Genomic DNA, 20,488 nt, shown 5'->3' on the forward strand with positions numbered 1-20,488 from the left:
AGGAATCAAAATACCAGCTTATTAGGGGAAGTAGATGAAAGAAGGGAAGGTGTGAGATGAGGTTCATGCTTTCCTGCTTTTGTATCTATGCCAGCTGTATAGAACCTTTCTTCCGCACACTATTCTTTACCCTCAGAGGTGCTGAAGCTATGGCTTAAATCATTTGCGCTGTTTGAAGTTAGTGTGCTGGGAGTAACCGCAGGAAAAAACTTCAGACTCTGCTCGATCACGTTGCTCGCGCTGTTTGTTCCCCTGTCCCTGAAGTCATTTGTTTTATTTTGTTACACAGATTATTCTTTCCACAAACAAAAGCCGCAAGAAAACCACCACCCTGCAATAGCTATAAAATACATCAATTATTTTTTCTATTTGTTTATCATACAATCAACAGGAAAGGTTGCATTTCTTGCTGTGAATTGTGAGAACTGTAAGCAGGCACTAGAAGTACAAGGAGTTTTCTTATCGCGTTTAGCCACAGAGTGACATCAATGTGACAACTTCCCCTCTTGAGAAGAGAATTGTTCGGGAAGGACCATACATTTTGTATGTTTTGAACTACAGAATATGTAAAAGAAACACTGAACGTAATTTTATACATTGCCTTGATACAATGAGTCTGCAGATCTGGTCAACAACCCTTAGGAAACTAATTACTGGTAAAATACTTGAAAATATGCAATTTAATTATCTTAATTAATACAGGTTTTTTTTTATGAAATATTCTTGGTGTGACTTCAGTTCACTTTGGGCTTATAGATCTGGGTCCCCAAAAGGCTGAAGTGACACATGATGGATGGACCGCCTTTGGTCACAACCCCCCACCATAGTCTTCCACACAACCCCCTTTTTTTTATGTGTTGTCACTAAACAGTCACTTTGGTGGTGTAGACCTGAGAAGAGGGGCCCCGTGACCCTCGGCTCTGCAGCTCCAGCTTCACACAGCCCGCCCATTGTCTCCCTAAGGCTCCAGGTCCCAGAGGGCAACATGTCTGTGCCACCCACTTGAGATCCGACAACAGCAGCACCTTCCATTTTTACATGCAGCACTTGAAGCCTTCACTCCATGTGTAGAAAATCCTCTCACCTCAGGGGTGGCCAAGCCGCCGGGGGCTAAAGATGCTTATCCAAGCTTGTCCTTTTTTTAGCTGAAAGATAATTCGCCCCAAGTGCCTTTTTAAAAGAATCTGTTCACAACATTTTCTCAAAGGTGCTCGCTGATCACTGACAGAAAGCATGACCGATTCTTTCCAATTGTACTTAATGAGAGACAGTGGGGATTATAGCACCATTACCAGCCCGTTTAGTGGGCAGGAGTAGTTAGGAGTGATTCAGAATTCAATCTAATTCAACATTCAAGGACAGTTTCAAAGCAATGTGGGATAACTGCCTGCAGTTATTTCAAATTAACAGTTAATGTGGGCATCAAAACTGAAACTGAGGCAACTATCCAGAATATGTTCAATCCAGGTGCTAACCGTGATAATTTATGACTGTGGATTTAGCAGTCATTAAAATGTCCTTTGGATATGGATAAGAATATGTGAGACATTGTAAAGTTGGCAGTACGAAACATTTGCCATCAATTAGCTTTAATTGTCTTAGCTTGAAGCAAAGCCTTCAATGAAAATGTAACAGATGGTGTTTCCTCAGAGTGTATCTGTGTAAGTCAGGGGAGGATTGCCTTTTTGCATCCAGGGATGTGACAAGATGACAGTCAGAGCGCAGCAATACAGCCACATGTGCCTCAACGCAGGAAACCCTTGGTTGTTTACAGGAAGTGTTTGATGAAGGAATGCGGTGCGTGTCTGTGTTCGGGCACGGATGACGACTTTTCCTGATTCCTGAGTTTTTAATACCAGACAGACATTCCACAGATAAGTGTAACACAGATGATGGAAAAGATATCTTTGCATTTCCTCTGAGTTTTCTTTTCAAATATTAGTCAGACGGCAAGATCTGTCAACAAGTGGCCTCTCAGCTGTGGATAAATTAGTCCCCGGATCTTAGAAAAGATATGCGGCATTATTTAGTGTATTCACAATTATTATGTTTCCTGTTTATCATCCGCTTTTATATAAAGCCCCTGATTTCTGAAATGCTAATGAAGTGTGCGGATGTTTGTTTGCATTGTTGTGTTGATGATTGAATGAACAGTGGCAGGCCACTCGTGTTGTTGTTGTTATTGTTGTGCAAAAGTGAACTCCACGCTTCCGTGTCCGCTTCAATTTCCAGGGCTTCCATCAGATACAGCGCACACTTTTTATTAAAATGGAAAACAAATTAAACCTCCATCGAGATAAGAGTCACAGTCAGCAGCTGGAGTGAACGCACAATGTCAATGTGAGATCAGGTCGTGGTTGCTAAATAGCTTCTAGATCAGTAATGAGAGAAGAGGGGACATCTTCATTAGGACATTGCGAAGTCTGTATTTTTTTTTCTTTTTTGAAGATATGAGAGAATCTGAGCTATGTTTTGCGCGTCTGAAGCTTTAAACAAATGCGATTCTCCCCTCAGGCGGCCTGTGCTTCGTATCATGAAATGTCAAGAATCAGAGGCTTGGTGGATTAACTTATCTGCCTTTTAATCGTGACATTATCAGCAGCACTGCAAATTCAGCTGAGAAATGCTCGGGGCTTCCCCCTGGAAGTTAGGGCAGCAATTTTCTGCCTGTTTGTGGTTCTCATTCAGTCGTATATATTCACATACTCGCATGTTCTGTAAATTCAGACTTGCATAAATAGAGTTCCTAGTACAGTAATCATGAAATGACTCTAACTGCTGTTCCCCCGAAATGCAGCAGTTAACAATTACCTTAAACAGTTTGTGTAAAGCACATTTTTTGGGTTTGTCTCCTCTAATGTTGAACAGGTTCTGAACTCAGTCATGAGCTGAGAATAATCACAAACCTTTGACATCGGAGTGCTGCAAGTCCAAGGAGGAAAGCAATTTAGACCACACTAATCATATGAATACAGATTAACTTCGCATCTTCCTCGCTTCTTCTGTCTACTTTGACAGATTCCTCCTCAGTAGTTTAATTTCAAATCCAAAATAACCAAATATAAGTTTTTCGAATTATTCATCATGAGCTTCCAAATGGTTTTCACTGCTGCTCTTCTCCTGAATTGACCAGGCAGATGATCCCCTGGGACCGTGTGCTGTGGTGCGTTGCGTGACTCTCAGACATCTCTGTAATCAGTCAAGTATGGCTCATCAGTCTTTGGTAACAAAGTGGCCCGCAGATCGGAGGAAGATGCGTTGTAAGATGACCGTTCACCGTAACCGTCGAAGATAAAGAGGCAACTTTTTATTTCCAGGGAGCTCTTTTCGTCGGCGGTTTTATTAATCACAATACCCCTGTCAGGTGACTTCCATCTTAGCGGATTTGCAGGCACAGAGCTGCAAATTGTTATCCTGTGATATTGCACCTGCAGAACGTGTGTTTTAAAAAAACCAAATCTATTCACATCTCAGAGTAGGTCTACAAATCATGAAACGTTCTTGTATTTTCATACATTTGTCACTCTAGTTTGCAGCAAGGGCAGGATCAGACTCGGAGAAACACGCTTTCTACCCTCATAAACCTGTCAAATCCAGATTCTCCAAAGATATTGTAAAACAACAAATAAGGGAAGTCTTTTGAATTTGTCTTTTCTCCGACGTCTAATCTGTAATGAAAATCTACTGAGGATTTTTCTCCAGGTGGCAGGTGATACCAACCCAGCTTCTGACATCCCTCCCTTTGAGCTCTATGTCCCACTGATAGTGTTGATTGTCTCTTCAATACTCAGAAACGTTCTAAAGTTTGACTCCCTACCTTTATCTTTGCCGCACTCGTTGATTTGTATGGTATGTGCTGCAAAGAGAAGGGAATTGGTGGCGGCACGCCAGCTTTTCACATGCTCCCATGCACATAAAAATATACCAAACTTCTAGTCCCTGAGTGCACTATTCTTCAGGAGTGTTTTTTTTTCTCAGTATAAGAGTAAGAGATGATGATCATCCACCCTTCCTTCATTGTAATAGAGGATGAAACGGAGTCAAAACAAGTTGAATGGAGGAGGTGTTGTATCCAAAGTGGTAACTGCTCTTTTCTCCTGTAATATTGTTGCCGTTATCAGAAGTTTAATCTGTCTGGACAGTGGCATGTAGTTTGTAAATGGCTGATTTGTTTCTCATAGATGCTGTTTTTGTTTTTTTTAAGAGCTAGGGGCTGAGCATGCCGCAGCTTGGTCTTGCTGACATACAGTGAGATAGAGAAATGTGACTTGACAGATGAAAGATAAGGAAACGTTTTCTGGGGGAGAAGACAGACTTTGAAAACAGACATGAGGTGTGTTTGAAAGCTCACAAAGCCGGAGTCTGTGCCTCCAAGTGAAAGAGCTGGAGATCAACGTTTGTCGGAAACCAGCTCACTGAACCTTCGGTAAATTCACCTCTTTCTTCCGCCTTGAGACAAGGTGTGGCATGTTTTAAGAAGCAAGAGATGTGCACTTTTAAAAACGTGAAAAGGTTCACATTTGTTATAAAAACAATCTTTTTTTACATGTAACAGAAGAATATGAGCTCTGAAACCCCTTTTGCCATTTGTTTCCATTTGTGCACCTTGCTGTTTAATTCATTTGATTATTCTATGTGCGTATGTCGACACATTACTTGAACACAATAACTCCAAAACAAATCTCACCACAGCTTCCTCCTATAGAGAACATGATCTGATTATATTTTGGAGCACAATGTTGCATAGCTTTCCATATTCATGGTAAGAATCCAATCTTCTTGAGAGGTGTGGTAAATATATATTTTTGCTATTGCCAACAAATCTTGTGAAAAGACCAAAACCGGCAGTGCATTAGATTGCAAGCTTAGTCTCTGGCTCTCAGCCCCAAGGAATATTAGATGTTTCTCTACCAAAAACATAAATCTTGAGTTTAGCTCAGTCAATTCATAAAACGACTGGGTAGTGTCGTTTTTTTTGCAAATGTCACACCAGCATTTAAAACAGTGACTTTTTGCCACAAAATCAATTCTTATATCAAGCACCGTTAGTCGATTGGCTCGCAGTGTGAATTCAATCTGTGCAAATTTTTCACATTGTGAACTTTGTTACATTGAATTTTGACTTGCAAATTAGACCAATAGCAGGCCGTCTTGGCAGTATTGACCTTTGAGCGAACGGAGACATAGATAAATAAATCTTGATAGCACCAAGGCAACCAATATACCAATTGCTTACCAATTACTTGGTGCTTGATAGCACCAAGGCAACTTGATAGCACCAAGGCAACCTTCTTAGAGACGATGACTGCGGCATGTTGACGAGGGAATATCTAATTAATGCATGAAACAGCTAAATTATTGGTATCATTAGTAAAGTAGTTTAATATATTATGGTGATTATGGTGGAACATTAAGCAGCTCAAATGTCTCTTGTTCCTACAGTGATTGATTCTTTTCATACTTACAGACTGAGTAATGGTGTACTGCTTCTTAAGCCTGGAATACTTTGAAATGTCACTGCAAATAAATGGAGGAAAAATAACTCGGCTGACTCTCTCAGTTGAATGTGAGCAAGTGAAGAAAAGTGAGGGTTACTTTAAGAAAAAAGTGGGGAACTCAGTGTTTTGAAGTCACTGTCTTATCTATCTCTAAAATTTCTCTTTGATGTCTTGTCACCTTCCCCCATTTTCAATTCTCTTTGCTCTCTCCGGGAAGAAAAGCTCCACAATCCCTTTTTTTTTTTAATTACCTTTTTATTTTTCCGATACGTGCAATCAAAGTAAATTATTCATGCTCGCACAGACTATAAAGTTTAAGCAGATCTGGTGACTCTTTCCACAGCTGCTATTGTTATGAACAGAAAGAGGGAAAGGGCAAGAAAAGGCAACTTCATTAATGGCACATTATGTTTTATGGTGGACTTGGAACTTGAAGTATCCTGTGCATAATTTGTTTCTGTTTTATGTGACCCCGGTCCCCACCTGCCTTGGTTGGGGTAGATGAAGGGCATTTCTCGACATGAGCTTTGAGACCCAGGAGGCTTTTATATGTACCTCAATGAAATGCAGATGGAGAGAGCACCAAACTGTTGAATGAAAGCTCATATTTCTTAAATTATTTTCACCACTTTGTGGTTTGCTACACTTGACAAATGGTAGGACACGATATTTATGGGTGGCATCAAAAACTATATTGGAAAAGTTAAAGAGTTAGTGGTGCTTCTCCGCCATCAAAGTCTGCTTGCCATTCAGGAAAAGAAATACGGTCGTCCCTTTGTGCTTGTGGCCATTTTAAAGAAGTTAAAATACGACTGTGAAGAGTCTAAAAGAACAAAAGAGACAAGAGAGACAAAACAAAATGGGAAATGGATTCAGCGAAGGATATGCTGTCCTTTGTAGCTTTGGCATGTTGGCAGCGCTTGATGAATGAACGTCTCCTCACAGGGAACGCCTGACCTCTCTCAGTTCCAACTAGATGTTTGGTGTTGGGAATTATATTTCACATCATTTTTATATATGAATGCACACAGCCATAAATCTAAAGCAGACGTGTGTTCCATTAAAGAAGAAGGATAACGTTTTCCTAACTCTATCTCTCTTAACTCTTCGACTTATGTTTGGGGTCAATTGAACAGTTCCTGCTATTTGGTTTCACTAACCGCCAGACGTTGTTTTTCTGGCATTAGATCTGACAGAGCCCAACAAATGGTAAATGCCTCAGTATAAACTCTTCCCACCAACCCTCAAAACACGTGTACACACAGCCACTCCAGCACATCAACACTGTGAAGCTGGAGTCTTTCACACCACAGCCATGCCTTTCAGTGCTGTCGACACGTAGCCACATACAACACATTTTCACTGTAACAAATCACCAAAACATTTCTTAGTGCTTTATTTTGAGAAGAAGGGAATACATCTAAAGTATAGCCTACAAATAAATGCATTCAGATAAATTGCAAAATTGTATACAGTTGCTTCAGGGGACCTTCAAAAGTAATTGTAAGTAAATCTTTTGTGGTTGTTCACAGATTTGACCAGCGTTTGTTCATGTTTTGTTATTTTGTAGTGGAGTAATCAAGCTCTCCACTCGGAACAGCTTGAAATCAGCATTTTTTGAGGAAGAATTTGATAAGACTTTTTTTCCTTTCTTTTTAAAGGCACCTTAAGGGCACATTATTTGGTGATTAGAAATCAGTGCATTTACAATAAAAGCCCACTTCAAAAGTCTACTTCTAAGTTGGATTAAGCTCTTTGATCTTCTGAAGTTATGAGTGTGACACTGATGACCAGGCTGGTATTTGTACTTCTCTGAAGTGTGTTATGGATCTCGTTGTACTGTGTGTTGGCTTCTGTTTCTCCTGCCTCAGATTTCAGCTGTTGGAATACGTTTTACATTCCTATCAAACCATTAAAGCACACTACGAACTCCACGGATGAACCCAAAGACACCTACGTCACCGCCCTGCCCACAGATATTTAGGTCAGTAGTCTGGTAAACACAACAGCCCAGTATAGAAATTGTGTCCATATTGGATGTTTCTGCACCACACAATTTATTTGTCAAAGTTCAGTGCCAATGCGGTGGAAGTTATCGGTGTTGAGGCTAAGGTGGTGTATGGGTTTGTAGCACGTCTGACTTTTGTTCAGGAGACGAGAGTTTGCATGTTTTTAAAGACCTCAGAGGGATCGTTTTATAATGCGTTTCCAATGTAAGGGATGAGGGACGAAATCCACAGCCATCATTGAGTGAAAAATATATTCTCAAATTGGTCGGCAGTTGTTATGAAACTTTGTCAAATTGAGTGGGTTTCTTCCAAAGTTATAACAGTTTGGTTGAGTTTTTGGAAGAGCTTTGGTACAGGGTGAAATAAAACAATAAACCTTCACTCACAGTAGAATTTACCATAGTTATAGCTGCTAATGAAACCCAGCTCAATAGAGTTGAGCACATGTAAATACACTGTCGGTTACAGTACATCACATTACCAATCACATTTGTTTCTAATCAAAGTACCCAAAATCTGTTTCTATTTAAATACTGTGCTCATTCCAGAAGAAATTGCTACACTGCAACACTAGGTCTTGCTTCTGAAATGTGTTGTACGGTATCTGGATGTCTGGATTTCAGCCCCGGCACCGAAGCTATCCGACAGCTCGGCCTGAACCATACGGGCTCTCGCCCGAGGAGATGGCGAGGTGACCGAGTGACCCTGGGAAAAACGGCGCATGATGCTCGGTGTGCCGAGTTCTCCAACATGGCAGCATATTCCCCTCTCTGATCACCACTACCAGCTGGTTAAAAGGAGAGCAGGCAGCTGAAGGGTTTTGCCCTGCTCGTCCTGATGTGTTTGTGATCAAATGGGTGGTCGGGCCCCTCGGTGCTCGCTCATTATCTGGACACTGAGCCTGTGGGAGGCTCTTCAGCTCAGATAAGATGGTATGCTTCGCGTTTGGTGTCACTTTAAAGCGCACAGTGCATAGAAAGTGACGCTGCTGTTATTTGAAAACCATGTTTCACTAAATTTTGGTGACATTTGTGCAACTGTGCGTGAGTAGTCAACATTGTTGGGGATACATGGTTTTTCCGCTAATGGCAGGTTTTGAGTTATTTCTACTCAGTTAAGACTAATATTAGAGAGAAAAAGCTTCGTGCATCATCTCCCTGACTGATATCAAGCTCCATTTTCTGGTTTTGTGACGTTTTTCAAACCTTGTAAAGTCATTTTCACACTCTGTCTCCCCTGGCAGCAGTTGGAATGGTTTGTTTGTTGCACATGAAAGAAATAGGTCTGAGCTGTTTTCTGCAGATGTTTATTCACTGTGGCGCTGCCTCAGAAAAAGTCCATGAGAGACTGCTCTCTCTCTGTGTGGTTGGCAGCTTGTAAATTAATGGATTTATTTGGCGGGGGAAGATTACACACATCACATATTTGGAGCAATCAAATCAGCAATTATGTGGTTTCAAATTTCATGTTTGCACCCAGCTGTGACGAGCTCAACTGTCCTCTGAGAAGTCTGGTTGGATTTAATGTCTGTTCAAAAAGGCTGATTGCCTGGCATCATGACTAAAGTTAATGCAAAGCAATCATTTGTCGACGCAACAGAAACACATGCTGTTGTTATTCAAATATATTATAATCTTTCACGTATTTCATGATAGAGCTCGCATCTTACTTCAGTTAATCCATGATAGAGTCAGTAGTGGTGCGGACAACATAACTTACGGTTCGGATCGTATCAGAGACACGGATCGGATCCCAGATCGTAATAGCACAAAAGAAAAAAAGGGAAAAAATATAACTTTTTTTATTTTTGTAATTAGTAGTTTTAATTATATATTATACGCTGCTTAATGGAAACATCTCCTTGAAACAACTGGATTTGTTCAACTTTCTCACCAACACTACATTTTACGAGATTATATTTGAACACGTTATGATAACGTTATAACTTACCTTCTCATAATACTCATTTTCACTGAACAGAGCCTGAACGCATCATGATGTAACTGAATGGAACCTTCGTTAGCAGTTAGTGATGCTGCCAATTTAAACACGGATTAGTTGTTTTCAATGTCACATTAATAGAGATCGGCGAAGTATAAATGCTGACGTCCTGATCGCATATTTTACTGAATATTGGCGGTTATCGATAGTCAGTAAAACTTTATTTCACACTATGATGGTTAACGTTAAACTGTGTAATTAGTCTGCGGATCACATGCATGCTGAACCAAGAGGGGGATCCGTACGGATCGACAATGGTCCGTTACACCACTAAGAGTCATTCATTACTGTAGATCTTTGGAAAATATCTGATGCTTCTCTCAGCCCTTTCCACAGCAGCCATTCTGACACATCATAGCAGGTTAAACACAGGTGTAATTGATTGGTCCCATTCTATTTAGTGTGTCACAGTCATTCCAGTAGGCTAGCATCCTTAATACCAGGACGCTGTCCCACCTAAATGGAACAAAGCCATCACTAATATAATTCATTACCTGTATTTACCTTGCAATAACATGTCAAAATGGCTGTGGTGGAAAGGGCCTACTGGGGTCGAGAATGTACAATTTGGGAAGAATGTCCAAGCACCAGTGGGAAGCAAATCAACCAAATAGCAGGAGATGTAATATATTCTGTATTCGATTACACATGTAGGGTATGTACTGTATCATTTTTTTACTGTGCAACATGTTCAATATTTTCTTTAAAGCATTCAGTCAAATGAAAGCTTGCTGAGAAGAGAAATTATGAAATAGAATCCCTCTTTTCTGGTGTCTATTTTTTCATTAGTGGGAAGACTGGGAGTTTTATATATGTAATGTTAAAGGTAACCCGTGGTTTTTTTTGACCACTTGTGGTGCCATATAGAGCATTTCTTTCATTAACGGGTGCACATTTTGTATATCCTGCTACACTAGCGCATGTAAGAGGATGTAAGTGATGCAATTAACTTTCAGGCTGACTGCAGAGGGCAGTAATGCAAATGTGTAATGCATTAAAGCTATGAAACATGAAGAAGAAAAAGAAAACAGGACAAGAAAATCAAATATACACTGTGTGTTCCAATACTCAATCTAACATACTACATACTTTAGTATGCCAGAAAAAGATTCAGTATGTCCCAAAATATATAGTGTCAAATGCAGTATTCCAGAAATACCAGGATACTGCATGTGTTCACATTTGGCAGTATGCAAGCCAGCATGCTCTTCTGGCTATTCTGACCCACAATCCTCTGTGCAGCAGATATATGAGCAAGAGGGTCAAAGCTTTTTTTTTTTTTTGTGCGGTACATGTAGTGACAGGCTGGTGGAGAAAACTTTTGGCACATTTGCTGGGTGAGCAGTTGTTATTGGAATGAATGGTTGCCATATTAGAGACCTGGAGATCCGTGAACATGATCCAGTGCCACGTTAGCTAATGAACATCTTACATTTAAACTTGGAAACACACCTTGCCAGCAAGGCCTGCACGTCCAATCGCCCATTGTAATTGTAAAATAAACTGCCATTTCTCTCACGTTAATATATGACATCCCTTCGGTCTCAAGGTATTGCAAGGATTGACAGCTTCTTGTGCTAATGTGCCAGAAAACATGCCAGTGAGCCAACAAAAGGAAGAAAAATAATAAGAATGCTAGCCAACAAAAATGTATGGAAGCATTGCCAGTTTCAAAATATAGTAGAAAAAACACTTTGCAAGGAAATAAATACATTCAATATGAATAGCTACTTGTGGAGCTTTATCCACTAGTAGTACTGTGGAGCTATGATGAGCAGGTTCCTGTCTTTTTTTAGTACATATGCATGTGAACACACATGCATGACACACTTTCCTGACAACAGTGTTATCTATTCTACTGACTGACAGTTGCCAAGAAAAGTAGAAATGCTTCAGGAAAGACAGGGGAGAAAAATACTGCTAGAATACAAACAAGATGTAAACAATCACAATATAAAAGAATGTCTTCGCTAAAGGAAGAAAACTCTCCTCTATTACTGTTGATAAAAGATAAGTGGAGGTTCGTGTCGTCTTAATTCAAAATATTTTGCTGCTGCTTTAATGCTCAAGCAGGTACGGCATCGCATGCAACAGCCCAAGGGCAATCACTGATGGGGGTGGGTGGACAAAACTTTGGTGAGGGCCATCTGTCTGCTATTTAGTCCAGTCCCAGAAGTCATGGCTGCTTAATTCAAAAACTGTCAGGGAGTGTCATTAGGTGCAGCCATTTAAAAGCTTCAGATTTCATTAGCCACAGGAAGGGCCACATTACCCTCAGGATTAATGTCAGGTTTTCGCGGTTCAATGCTGCAACAGTGGACTGCATTAGTGTGACTGGGTTGACCCTCTTGTTTAAAAACACCCCGACTCATTAAGAATTATGTGGACCAAGAGCAGCCCCCTGAAATAGCTTGTGAATTATGGACCTTTTGTACCAGCAGCATTTCTTTTACACCTCACAAATCTCAAAAATCGCCCACCACTTCCTGCTAAGAGTCAATTTACAGAGCACAAAATCTTCAGCTGAGGGGAGTCATCTGCCATTCCACAGCCAATTGTTTTGTGTATACCCTTTAAGGCCGCATTCCTCCCAGTGTTGCATCATCGTGGCTGTTTCATAACAAGTTGCGCTCCTCACTGTCTCGATGATGTGGGATGGGCATTGTGTGTTGACGAGGTGACACCATGCTAAACATGCTAAACATGCTAAACATGTCCTGTCAGGAAACCTGAGCTCACTATCTGGAGGATGACACAGAGAGCTGAGTCACGTGTAGTGAGACGCCCAAAAAACGATAACTCACTGAGGATGAGCCGAGTCATCACTCTTCCTGTTTTAATTAGTCAACACGGGCCCTTCAGCAACCAATCATCTGCTTCCTTCCCTCCAATGACTACAGACAGGGAGTTGTGTTGGTCAGACGGTGAAAGCTCCTTGAATTTCAGCAGCTCACTTCTGTTTTCTTTCGTGCAGGAGGTTTTCATACCATATTTAAGTTCTCTTGCCTAATAACGAACATGAAACTGTCAGCACTGGTGAAGAGAACAAGACTTAATCGAGCAACATGCCGTGCTCTCTGCAGTTTTGCTACATCATGTTGACATCTACCCAAGGCCAGAGGCTGTGAATGTAATATGTTCTGTCCTCCTGAGGGGCAGCGGCACTGTTTTCTGGGGGGGGTCACAGCGCCTCTGTGTTTCATCACTTACGCATTCATCACAATGACACCCAAGTGCCTGCGTGTCAGGACTGTCAGCGTACTTCACCAGGTGTGAGAGTGCTCTTAATTTTTGGGCTCTTAATCAGGAAATGATGGCAACCAGCCGTGATTCATAGTGCGGTCTGGTTATCATACTATATATATATGTTGAGCTCCAGAAGCAGCATCTTGAAGTTGAAATTTATGCTCCCACTCCTGAGAGCTATACCTGCACCGATGGGATTTGTTTCCTCGGCAGAGTGGAGGCCTGAGTTCACTTTCCAGGAGTTTTGACAGACCTCAAGAGGCTGAACAATATAAATGTTTGAAAGGCAGTTTGGACTCAATTCCCTTTCATCTTTTTTTCCTTCACACGAAATCCGCAGACTGTTTTCCGCGTCAGCCAGAGGGGGTTAGACCTTTGTGGAGTAGCAGCAGTTCAGCCATACCGCTGACTTGGCAGCGAATCAATTTTTTGCAATTAACACTTTGTTTATGCGCTCACTTTGGTGCCACAGTGGGCTCTGAAGTAAGCACATAATCTTTAAAGTGGGTCGGGGCATCACCGTTTAATGCCTTTTATTACTCAAGTGCAGCTCAGTCAATATCTCTGTCGCAGCAGAGGATGTCAGACAAATATGCAGTCGATGTGTTCAAGTTCAGCCTTTAATACCTTCCAGAATTAATATCAACCATAGAGTGTTACCACTGAAATCAACAGGATATTATATATGGCACACACTGTACTGGTACATCAGTACAAGAAATTACACCATAAATTGGGAAGAGTTATGCTGTATGTTTAAGGCTGTGGTTTAAAGCATTAGATAGCTGCCAGATGAGGGTTTAAACAATCACCTCTCTCACAAAATATGTGGCCTTTGTACTGTGATGTAGCACCAAGGCTAGTTTTCACTGAATCTAAATACGCCAAATATTGTACTTCATCTAAATATAATTATTCATTCTGACATTAGTGCAAGTGCTCTTTATTTGAGGTGAGGTGTGGTAGCTCCACTGCGTGAAACCCTGGCCTTGTTTTCGTGACTTGAGAAGACCTTTCTCATTCGGTGTATAGTGGACCAACCTCTCAAAGGATCCTAGAGTTTTTAGATTAAAACTCCATCCTATGTTGACAAAAATATAATCAATACAAAATTGCCACGCTTCAAGGCAAGTTCATTTTAATCATAACTCGCTTGTGATCGACAGAAAAAAAACGAAGCTGGATTAAAATCAAAGAGCAGTATTGTATTGTATTGTAAATGTTTTTGCTTTGATGTACTGTGAATGTCTGTAACTGCTGATAGACTGGGAAAAGACAATGTTGTGAATGGAAAGAACCTTGACCCAGTTTAAACAACAGAGCTGTGCCGTGGGAAATGAATGAAGGACAATTTAAAATAGAGGTGAGATGAAAGAAATACACCCAAAAGCGAACAATGGTTGTATTTTCTTACAGTTGCCTATTATTCAAAAGCGTTGCAAACAAGTAGTGTACTGTACACTACAGTGGAAAAATCCTAATGATGACTACACTTAAGTGTGAAGAGCTTATTGAGTTTTCCCTAGGAAGCCTCCCCGGTGCATCATTTGGAGCTGTGCTGTAGGCAGTCACTGCAGAGACTCCAATTACTGACCAAGTCCCACTTGGCTGGCTTCTAACTGTGACCAGCAAATTAGAAAGCGAGCAAGGGAGAGAAGGGGGCCGGAAAAGCATTTAAAAGGCAAGACGAAAGTTTTTGGTTGCGGTGCGATACCGGCCTGCAGGAAGCCAAAAAAAGACGTCAAGCAGAATTTAACAAGTGCATTGCCTGAGCAGAGGGGAGAGATAGGCAGCTCTTTGTTCACGAGTTGGACACGCTCCAAACGCCTGCTTCACAGCATGTTCTTCGATAATCCAGCAACGAGCAGCTGATTTATGACCAGCATTAGTGTTCGGACCGAACTTCCTGAACAAAATCTTTTACCATAACCAATACAATAACAATATCTAACAAAAAAAATTCAATTTTCCGGCAAAATGTTGGGTAACACCTGTGAAAGTCAAGTCAACCTTTTGCGAAGAAATTAAAAAAATTAAGGAAGATTTTGTGGTTCAAAATGACGATGTTAATATTGGTAATTTGATTGTTGCAATCTCTGTGTGGGCAGGCCCCAAACATTTTTGTAATTTTATCAATAAATGCCTTATTATTTTCTTCATTGATCAAAGAATTGTTTGGTCTATAACATGACAGAAAGTAGTGAAACATTTCTCCATTAGTCATCTTGAAATGTCTTGTTTTATCCAAATAACAGCCCAAAATAAAACATATATTTAGTTGAATAATACCTAAGAACAAGGTAACAATAACTAGGTAAAGTTTGCCATTTTTGTTTTAAAGATTACAATTACGATTCATTTGTTGTAAAATGAATTGACTAGGGCTGTCTCAATAATTTACGAAAACAATATTATCGCAATATCTATAAGAAAACAATAAAAAAAAGCTTACAGTCAAATTACCTTTAACTTTGTTTGCTGTGCATTTTGTCCCATTTTTGGTAAATTAATTACACTCAAATTAGGAGTGGAGGGAGGTAGAGAGAGAGTCTGTAAACTTACAAATGATTTAATAGGTGCCTAATAACAAGTGGTTATTATTGTAATCATGATGAGGAAGGTCCCCCAATCTTAACCAAGTAGTTATTCTCACCCAAATCATGATCACGTGCTAAGACAATGTTTTTTTGACTAAACCTTCGAACCTTAACCATAGTGTTCAGATTAGAAAACAGCAATGTTGTCTTGACATTGGTGGCGTCAGATGAAAAGATTTCATGTAATTTGGACCCACAATGTGTTTTCTGTTTCATTTGAGGGTCTTTCTGTGTGAGCCTGTAAAAAAAAATCCCATCTTGCATCAGTATTCACTGAAGCACTTCCAGCACGTAGATGTCCGTCAACCCACTGCTATGGAAAGCACTCGGCAAGCGGCATGAGGCTTAGATGCTGTTTTCATAAAAATGGCCAAAAACATTTCCCCTTCTTTTTAAAAAATGTAATGTGCATAATATCTGCAGGTTCCTTATGATTTGTATCTTCTTACAAAAACAGTGAGAAGATTTCTCATTTGCTGTCTGCAGTAGTAATAACGGCAGAAGGAGGTCGGTTTAAGATTTCTCTCATAGAGTACGTGCAGATAAGTGCATGGTGTGTGGTGCCAGCCAGAAGTGAGCGTTGGTGAGGCAATAGTTCCCGTCTTTGAAACGCTTCATACGTTTACAACTGTAGGAGTCACAGTGGCATTGAGCCACAGTTGTGATGGAAAAATTGGATGAAAATAAACTGTTCAGCGCCTGTAAACAAAACCAATTATCTCAGGATTCACGGGCCAAGAGCAGCTGCCTGTTGTAAAAGAAAGCAGAAGAGCGGCGTCTTTTTTGTGTGTGTGTCACTGAGCACTTTCAAGGGATCCCAGGCACTTTCAGTCCATAACTTATTTCTGTTCTTCAACTGTTTTGACGTGATATCGTGTTTCCCAAGACAGGAGCTTGTACACTCGGGAGGGGAGATGGATAAGAGTGGATGTGCCAAGTTTGACATTTAAGCAAGATTACTCTGTTCCCTCCAAGCAGACACACATTAAACAAGTAGGAGATCAGAGAAGCAGAAAGGTAGATCAGAGCTGTGCGTGTGTGCACTTCTTAAGAAGCAGAGAGGACAGCTGGTTCACTCATCACTTCTTTGACTTGTCTTGGGGTTTCCAAAACCCCCAGGGACAGATTGTTTCTGCTGGAGAGCTGATGTGCACTGTTCAGTAACTGGTTAAAAATGGACCACAGGATTTTCTTATGTAGTCGAACGTGTTCTATTTTTGTACCATAATGGTGTAATTAACAACAAGGTGTTGAACTCAAAAATAATATGTTAATAGTTACTGTGTGGACCTGAGCTCAGGGTGGCCACTTTGTTGTGGTAAGTGAATTATTTCTTTGTCTAATAAATCTGGTGAAACACACAAAATATGATTTTTGTTGCTATTGTTCAGTAGTTGACCGTCGCTAACCCCTGCCTGTCAAACTTTCCGTCCTCACACATTGATTGCAATGCTGTTTACATTGACAACGGTAGCAGATTCATATCGGTTTATAAGTTACCTGGCAACTGTTGATTTTGCCCGCTGTAATTGCAACTGTTGCTTAGTTTATTATTAGTTGTAGCTATCTAGCTAGCCAATTAAGCTAACGTTAGCCCCATGAGTTGGTTGAAATTGCTTTTTCTGGGTTGACTTTTTAATGTTTACAACAAAGGAGAATCTTGTAAAGGGGCTCTTAAGTAGATGCAAATGCTAAAGTTGCTTTCATTAGGGAAAAAGTCAGGATCGGCATCAGTTGATAATCCATGCAGAATAAATGAAAATAAAGAAATAGCATTGTTTTCTTGTATTTGTAGTGTAGAGCCAGTTAGTCCAAACATGTTACACTCTTTGGTTACAACACAACCTGGCATGTTTTCACTTTTAAACTCACAATAGAACACGTTTTTTTAGATGAGGACTAAGTAGCATCCAGGACCAGGTTCCAAACAGTCGTAACCCTTTAACTCTTCATAAATAATGTAGCTCAAGTATGCACATTGGCCTTGGAGGCAAAGTGGGTTGGTTCCCACTCCAGTCAGTAAGCTAATATAAGCCAGACATGCTAATATTTGTAGCTTAAGACAGATAAGCACTATGTTTAGTCAGTTTGTTGCACTTTTTTTCAAACTACAGCCCCATGTCCACAGCTTCAACATGTGGAGAAATCCAAAGCTTGACAGGCCTGCTGTGGGGGAGGAATTTAACAAACTGTCAATAAGACAAAATACACTTCTTTTTGTTTACTGCAACTTGCTGTAAATAAGCAGGTACTATAATAACAAGCATATATATACCAAGCTGTACTTCTTACTGTCATTGGCATTTATGTCTGATCAATCAGCACGTAACGTTTCATGTATGCAATGCTATCTAAAAAAAAAAAAGGATGGCATACTTTCTCCTGTTTGGACTAGATCTTTATCTTTGCTCGGTCCACATCTGCACTTTGGTCAATACCAGAGCTGTAGTTTTCACTCCCACTGACTTGGTGACATTTAGATGAATCTTTTGTCTCCTGGTGGTATATGTTTCACTCTCCTTAAAAGGTTCAAACTGGTGTTTACCTTTTCTGTTGTAGAGAGGTCTACAATTCCCTGTTTTTTCCCGTGGGAAGGTTGGAAGAGCATCTTGCTTTTATGAGGTTAAAGGAGTAAAGTAAATTGAGATGTCTGCAACTTGGAAACTAAGTTATTGCTGCATGAGAAAATATACTGCAGACATTTAAAAAAAAAAAAAAACTCTCCAGAGTTTGTAACATATTCGATGCCTGATTTGAGGAGACACTGCAGGTATAGCAGATGAGTTTGACTGACCTGTTGAGGTAACCACTCTGTCTGTTGTCAGTGCACCTCTCCTAGTGATGAAAACATCGTATTGGCTCCTCACGCATGGCTAACTCAGACCCATCACAACAAATCTGTCTCTCTGGGCCTGCCAGACATTGTGTGTGTGTATGTGTGTGTGTGTGTGTGTGTGTGTGTGCGCGTGCGTGTGTGCGTGAGAGATGGTGTTGCAGACGAGGAAGTGATGGACTAGAGGTGACATACGACCCCTGAAGCAGCCAAGGATTAATGGCCTCAATAGGCGAGCTCCTCTAGAAGGATGTGGACGTGTAATAAGGACTTCCACCAGCCACAGTGCATCCATCCATCTGCCCTTCCGGATACTCGCTCTCCTGCAGCTGGAGCTTCCAGATGTGGAGCCACCTGTGGAGAAAGGGACACTGATTTCCTGCCACATATGCAGAGAAGATTCCTTAAATAATAACCCTCTTGACTCAATACTTGCCTGATGTTTTGTGTACAGGGAACAACATTTTTGAGTCAAGGGCACCTTTGGTGGTCTGAGCAGTGATGGTGTTCAGGTGGGGACGGCGTCACCGGTGGCGTGACAGTTTACATGGAAACTGGGGAGGCGAGAGATATGAGAGACCGCAGGGACTCCAGTCAAGGTCCAGAGGAATGAATATGAAACATTGAAAATGTCACTGGGGCATTCTGACATTTTGCACTTTGAGAGAGTCTGAAAAGGTTCAAACATCAACTGAGAAGTGAAAGCGGCAGCTATGAATATGAGTCACCTGCATGAGAAAACATGTTATACTCATTTCAACCCCTTCTAGTTCAGAGGTGGTAAAGAGGTGGGATGATCACTAAAATGTGTATTGAAACTTATTTAATAGGCATTTTGCATTTTTACAACTTTTAGCCGAATCTTTTTAACTAGACTTGGCTACATATTTTGACAAATAAACACAAGTCTTTTTACCATACCATTAAAAGGTTAGTTAAAGAAATAATTACCTGTTTTTACGACTGGGGTATTATAAGTGTAGGTAATCTATCATTGTAAAGATCTGGGACTGCAGCACAAAGCGTTTGAAACAAGTCAAAGAGAGCGAGAAAGATGAGACTTTAGACATCCATCACAGATTGCAGACTGAGCTGCTGTTTCGACTTCGACCTAGTGTACTTGCCATATAGTTTGTGCACACCGTTTTCCTGTGCAATGCCAGATTATTACCAACAGTTCAGATGTGCTCACTTTCAGTTTTACCTCCAATTAAAGTGGTTTAGATAGTTTGGCTTCTTCACAACCTGTATGATCTTCAGCGTGTTTCTTGTCCCTTTCAGACATCATGGTGGTGATGTTTCAATGTTCCAAAATCTCATTAGTTACTTGGCCAGAATTACTAAAGTATAAAAGACCCCAGTTGTGATAAATCATTTAGTGGGATGATCACTAAATGATCCTGTCAGGTATAGCTTGAGGCTTTTCCTGCCAAAACAATCTGGCTTCCAGGACAACACCCGGTCGCTTTCTTCTTCTTCTAAATACGATGTGTTTGCGCGTTGCCTCTGTGGCCTCAGACAGAAAGGATGAGATGAGAGTGCTGCCATTGGACATCAAGAGGGCCGGGAGGCAAAACACCTGCTGTCACCATCTCCCACTCTCGAAACCAGCGTGAACACACAAGGTCAAATGGCCGGGGCGGCACTTCATGTCCCCCATCCATTAGATTTTCGGATGCTTCGCTTTTCACCCAAGATCAAATCACTTCCTGCCAACCAGATTAGGTGTGCTGGTGGGGGGGCGAGGAGACGGCTCGCGGGCTGATATTAAAAATAACCCATGCTGCTGACAGGTCTTTGAACAGGAACGAGCTACACTTTCAGGAGAGATTGTTTCCCGAAACATTCTCTGAAGCAAATCTGACAGAGAAATTGTCCTTGTGACTTCAGTTAAAGTCTGTGTTGCTTCTCCTTCTCCTTTGATTTAAGTGCAGATTTGCTGGCGTGACTGAGGTCACTTTAAGACTCTGTGGTCCAAAACTCAATGTCAAAGTGTGGAGTCACATTAGAGAAAGTTGCATTACTGCCTTGCAGCCAATAACTACCGAGGTTTGGTATTTAACTAGTCTAAAGAAAGGCTTTCACTTTATGATAGTTTGTAACTATTGAATTTGCCATTCTTCTTTATAAAATTAAGAATAAATTCTGCAAGCATGTTCTGCATTAGCACAATAGGTTTTGAGAGAGAACTGGTTGTTGATCGTAAAACCAAAACATTGGAGTTGGAAGACGCTATTCTGGTTTCATCGCTATGAGTGATCTATTACACCTCGTAAAATAATTATTTGATCCATTGTTATAATA

This window comes from Anarhichas minor, unplaced genomic scaffold, assembly GCF_050575085.1.
Source record: "Anarhichas minor isolate MPS153535 unplaced genomic scaffold, ASM5057508v1 ptg000028l, whole genome shotgun sequence".
NCBI classification, from domain to species: domain Eukaryota; kingdom Metazoa; phylum Chordata; class Actinopteri; order Perciformes; family Anarhichadidae; genus Anarhichas; species Anarhichas minor.